The 6,347-nt window shown below is 39.2% G+C and overlaps 1 protein-coding gene across 17 annotated transcripts in view; it reads right to left on the reverse strand.

The window, feature by feature from the left end:
• The window catches only part of AOPEP (aminopeptidase O (putative)), a 428,322-nt gene that overhangs the window by 98,702 nt on the left and 323,273 nt on the right, over window positions 1-6,347 (reverse strand). The window lies entirely within an intron of this gene.

Consider the following 6,347-nt stretch of genomic DNA (forward strand, 5'->3'; position numbering starts at 1 on the left):
TACAAAGAAAAGCATATTTATTAGATTTTTGGGAAATTCTAATAGTTACAGTTCAAAAAGATTACTACAAATTTTGAGCCATGGTTTGCTTGTGGAGTTTCTAAAAGTGGCACCACAGAACCTAAAACAGACACATACCATCATTAGCAAATACTATCTGAAATAATTTACTGGCATAAATAATTCTCATGTTTCCAGATTGTAAGTGTCAAATGTTCCCGTGCTATTATTCCCCTAACTCTTGTTAAAAGCATACACTATATGCAATCTAACACAAAGCATATTATTTAAATGATGAAACATGCAATCCTCTGGTCAACTGGATCTCTTACAACCACGTGTACATTAATATTTTATGTTATTATATATGTTGGAAGCATCATAAACACTCAAATTGAAAATTTCCAAGTATTTCACAAGAGATGTGTGGGATCCTTGTGTCCACCTCCCCAACCCCAGATCCTGCCAGACCAATTACAAGGGGCCAAAGGGAAAACATTCCTGATCTATGCTTCTCAAGAAAATAATCACTCATGAAAAAGAAACTAAATTCCTAAGTGATTCTGTCTATTCACCCTGCCATGACAACAATGGCATGTTCAATATATGCCTGAATATTTCTAAAGAAATTGGAATACTTTAAAGTATCAGAATATTCCTAACTTTTCTTGTATTCACATTTTCATAAAAATTTCCTTCTTTTTGTTTCCTTAGAATTAATGCTTTTGCCACAAGTGGTAACTCACACCTGTAATCCCAGCACTCTGGGAGGCCTAGACAGGAGAATGGCTTGAGCTCAGGAGTTTCAGACCAGCCTGAGCAACACAGTGAGACCTCGCTCCCTACCCACCCCCAAAATTAGGTGTGGTGATAATGCGTCTGTAGTCCCAGCTATTTGGGAGGCTGAAGTGGGAGGATCATCTGAGCCCTGGAGTTGGAGGCTGCGGTGAGCTATGATTAATCCAGTAGACTTCAGCCTGGGCAACAGAGCAAGACTCTGTATCCAACAACAACAACAACAACAAAAACGAATTAATGCTCTTACCTAAATTAATAACAGTGTACGTAATATACTTGTTGTATTTATCTTGAAGGAGAGTATACGTTTTATAATTCTGAGTTCCTAATTTACAAACAGTGACATTTGCTAGCTCCAATTCTAGTTATATATTAACTTATAACCCCCTAAGGCCCAGCATATGAGTATACCTTTACTGTAAAAAAACGGTTGGTTGAGTCTACGAATCAAAACATCCTATATGGTATGTAGCCATGCAATGGAATACTATGTAGCTATTAAAAAGAATGAGATGGAATTATTTTTGTAATATAGGAAGATGGCAAGAAATGTTTTTAGAAAAAAGGTTCAGAATAAAATGTAAACTCTATGGTTCAATTTGTGTAAATTACATTCTAAAGATAAATAATAAGAAAATAAGGAATGCTTTGTGTCAACTGTTTCTCCGAGTAACCTACCTGAACTCTCTGGCTTCCCCTCTGTCCGTTTTTCTGCTTCCAGCTGAAGCTGAAATATTTTTCTTAAATCATGCTACAAGTATTTCCTAATAATTCACTTAAAAGAGAGATCTACTTTATGAAGAAATTCATTACCACAACCAAACCTAAGAACACTGAAAATAATTAAAGCATGTGCTCTAACAAAGTACTGAACCAGGCAACTGGAAACCAGGGGTTTCCCTAAAGCTGGCCCGGTAGTTATGGGAAGACCTCCTAGCACTAAGTGTGCACCGAGAAACCTATCATTGTCTCTCTAGTCTTAGTCATAACATTTTAACATTGGTTCTGTGCAAGCAGCAATCAAGAACTGGAAGAATTTAAAATTTTCCAAATATTCTGTAAACAGATATATAGGAAGCACAGTGTCAAACAGTCACATGCTCAGGTTTTTAGGCTGTTACTTACAATACTAACAAATTATAAAATATATTCAGATTTTTTTTCCAAGGGAAAAAACCAGTAATTTCATCCAAACCCAGAATTTCTTCCTTTCTATAACTTCCTATATTACTCCAATATGTCAAAAATCACAATCAGATGGTCTGTGTAGGATTATTCATTACAAATTTAGTAATTTTAGTTAATAATTTATCAACACGATTCTTCTTTGGTTAAATGTTTTTTATACAGCCTTATATTCCTGGTGAATAGTAATCTATACTATGCACAAAATTACTGTGTTCATTATGGACAAATGGGCAATCACCACTAACATTCAGTGTGATAATACGGTTTTTCCTCTAAATTAGAAGGGATTAGCAAATAGGGGAAAAAACTCAGCTCTTACAGAAAATACCTATCTTCAGAATTTTATGTACAGAAAATAGGATCCTCTCCTTTTGAGTTTAAACAAGGAATAACTGAGTTCAAAGAAAACTATATTTTAACTTCTATAAAAGGAATATACATTTTTAAGGCTGTGTCTTAAATACTGGAACCAGATTTTGCTCATTTCATGTGCTATCTACCCCCATCCTTGATAGTCAAATGTTTATCACATTGAAATAAAGGACTTAATGCCCAATATAGTAAGAAGAAATAATAAGGTAACAATGTCTGCAAGAATAGCTGTCAATTAACAATCTGGTGATTTAAAAGAATTTATTAAAAGCAAATTTATATAGCAACACATGAAAATTCAGACCAGGAGTGGTTCTCATTCCTCAACTAGAACATATCTAAAAAATACAAATTTATCAACTTAAAAAGTTTCATAGGCCAGGCACGGTGGCTCACGCCTGTAATCCCAGCACTTTGGGAGGCCGACGTGGGCAGATCACGAGGTCAGGAGATCAAGACCATCCTGGCTAACACAGTGAAACCCTGTCTCTACTAAAAATACAAAAAATGAGCCGGGTGTGGTGGCAGGCGCCTGTAGTCCCAGCTACTTGGGAGGCAGAGGCAGGAGAATGGCGTGAACCTGGGAGGCGGAGCTTGCAGTGAGCCAAGATTGTGCCACTGCACTCCAGCCTGGGCAAAAGAGTGAGACTCCGTCTCAAAAAAAAAAAAAAAAAAAGTTTCATAAACATTCTTTACAGTACAGATCTGGTTAATTATTCTTCATATTTAAAAAGCTAACGGTAAAATGACTGAAAATGCCTCTTAAATTATAACAAACTGCAATCAATGAAATGATAGCTCTGCAATTTTTTAAAAAGCAAATAGATGGGTTGTATGAGGAGTTATAACAATCTAGTTTGCTTTATGTGCAAAAACTCAACTGTATGTCTTAGAAAGATCTCTCCCTTTGCCTTCCATAGTCTCCTTGTTAAAACTTAATATTAACGATTAAGGGTTTTTTAAAATCAAAACTCACAGTTAAAAAAAAAAGTATGGCTGAGCACAGTGGCTCACTCCTGTAATCCCAACATTTTGGGAGGCCGAGGCAGATAGATCACAAGGTCAAGAGATCGAGACCATCTTGGCCAACATGGTGAAACGCCATCTCTACTAAAAATACAAAAATTAGCTGGGTGTGGTGGCGCGCGCCTGTAGTCCCAGCTACTCGGGAGGCTGAGGCAGAAGAATCACTCGAACCTGGGAGGCGGAGGTTGCAGTGAGTCGAGATCACGCCATTGCACTTCAGCCTGGGCGACAGAGCGAGACTCCGTCTCAAAAAAAAAAAAAAAAAAAGTAAGCCATAAAAACATTTTAGAGATAACAACATAACAGTTGCTAAGTGAGAAAAAGAACAGCAACAGAAGGACAGAGAAACCAAGTCAACCACTCCGATCCTCAGGTTAGACAAGTGATTCAAGTATGGACACACATACACTCTTAGCAAATTCTGAAGCAGGAAACATAATTTATAAATTATTTTCACTCTTGGGTATTTATTCTGGAGTCGGAAACACTAACATTCCATTACTCCCAGTTCCTGTCCTTTCTTGTGCATAGACACACAGTCAAGACAACATAAATATTTTTTTGGTCACATTTTATTTTCTAATATTCTTTATTTTCTACCAAATCCAAACTAAGCATAAATTTTAGCCACATGTCTACAATTTGTCAGGTGGTTTCTGCCATCAAGTTGACAAAGCAACCTGTCCATTTGTAAGGAGAGCCGACCACAACTAAGGAGCAGGGGGGAGGTGGTGAGGTGAGTCCAACTACATGAAGGATTGCTGGAAAAATAATGGAACTTGTTTTCATTTAATAAAAATGTGTTGAGAGTACTGTACAATCTCCTATCCAAAGTTTCAGTTTTATTTCACAGAATGATTTAATGTCTACATGGCATAGGAGTCACATTTCCTCCAAATTCTGCAGTTTTGGATTCTCGTCCACACAGTTTACACACTAGATTAACTGTGAAAAGTGTTATGAGGAATAGAGCAAAGGATTAATTCCTTAACAGTCTCTTGGACATGTAGGGAAATACATGCTACTGAAAATAAAATGGATTTAATTTCAGGAGAACAAGGGCAGAAGTCTCAGATTTCAAGAAATGTTTAATTTTCCTACATTACATAGGACAGAAAAGGCTGCCTTGCCGATGTGTGAGAGAGGTGATGCGAACAACATCGAGTCTGTTTGCCCTTAAGTTACACATTTTGCACAAATAGCTGAATAATTCATAAATTTAGATACTGCCCATCACGACAGAAACTATTTCCAAGGAAACAAGTGGACTGAAATAGCGTTATAAAAATGTTCTTTTATGGCAAAACGTCACTTTACTGCTATGAGTTTAGACATAATCTTAGTTCTACTGTGAGTTCCAGCCTGGACCCAGAGCCTGGAGCAGCCTGAAGTTGATAGGGGAGCAGGGGATCTGAAATGCGACTTTGCTGCCAAAAAAGTATTCTCTTACATAATTTCAAGTACTTGATAGTCAATCAACGAGTCTTCAAAAATGCAAAATGGATACTCACAAGTGGTGGTTAACTATGGATCTAAAATCCTGGTAGGCTTTTCATAGGCGTTGGCATGAACATGATTAAAACCTAAGATGTGCTTTCCAGCAATAATCTAAATTCTCAAATGTATGCAAGACTTTAGGAAATTTGTTTAGACAAATTTCGCAAAAATGGTTAAGTTTTAGAATTTCTAGTATTTTTGTATCTTCCTTTACATATGTAAAATGTGCTCCTATAAGAAAAAGTATTTTATTGGAATTTTACTTTGATGTTAAAATGTAACATTTCCTATAACTTCCCGAAGTTACAGGAATAACATTTCTGAGCTTTCTGATTATTTAAATTTTAATGGAAAATAGTCTATAGAAAACCATACTTTCCCTCCCTCCCCTCAGTATTCCCATTTATCTGCAGAAATAAGAATTTATTTTTTAAAAAGAGGCTAAAATGAAACACAGGCTTTTAATTGTTTTTCTTATACAAATTAAGCTGAAAAAGAAAAACTTTTAAAATGCTCCTGTGGCTACTGCTTGCATCCCGCATTTTTACAGAATTTCCCTTTAACATATCAAAGTTCCAACGGAGCAACTATAATCTCCACCTTTACTCCAAAGTGAAGCTTGACTCCTTTAAAACAAACCAGCTTGAAAAACCAGTGAGCACAGATCCTCAAAAAGTAAAGTGGATAAACAAACTTTAAAATTTCTAAGAACCACTTTTCTGCTGATTTCACAGTATAGATTCTCATCTCGGAATTTAACAAGTAAGAGCTAACTCTGACAGAGAAATGTTTGAAAACTCACAGGCTGCTCCTCTCTGTGGAGCCCAGCCCTCTCCCCTGGAGCCGGAGTCTAGAGCAGGCTTCTCCCGGCGGCAGTGCAGGCGAGGTCCCGTCGGGTGAACGCGCGCGTGGCTGCAGAAATCCCAAGCCTGAGCCCGCAAGGTATGTCACTTTCCCCCTGCTGGATTTGTCCTTCGTGTGAACTTTCTTGATAGCCCCAGAACGTGTGTTTGCCTGGCCTTTTTTATTTGAAAGCACGAAATCACAATTCCGACGCCTATGCCCTTGAATCACTCTGAATTTAAAAGGTTTACCGCCAGCTTGGAAGCAAGAAAGCACAAGCAGTAGCCACTCAGCAACGTCCCAAAGCGCGCCCGAGGGACATAGCAGCCCAGCTCCCGTCCCTGCGTGTCACCTGGGCGGCGGCAGCGCGGACTGGGAGCCGAGGGCAGGCGTGGGCGGAGAGCCTGCGCTGTTCTGGTCCCGGCCGCCGCGGCCGGAGGGGTGGGCCGCGGTCGGTCCCAGTGCTGTCAGTCTCCCGGCCAGGTCCCGCGCCCGTGAGTATCTCGGGCGCCGGCACCTCGCCCCGCCCCTGCGCCCCAGGCCCCGCCTCACCCCGCCCCGCCCCGGATGGGCCGCTCCCACCCGGCAATTAGGCAATTACTCTAATGAGAAGTTCTCATCTC

This window comes from Pan troglodytes, chromosome 11 (genome assembly GCF_028858775.2).
Source record: "Pan troglodytes isolate AG18354 chromosome 11, NHGRI_mPanTro3-v2.0_pri, whole genome shotgun sequence".
Taxonomy (NCBI): domain Eukaryota; kingdom Metazoa; phylum Chordata; class Mammalia; order Primates; family Hominidae; genus Pan; species Pan troglodytes.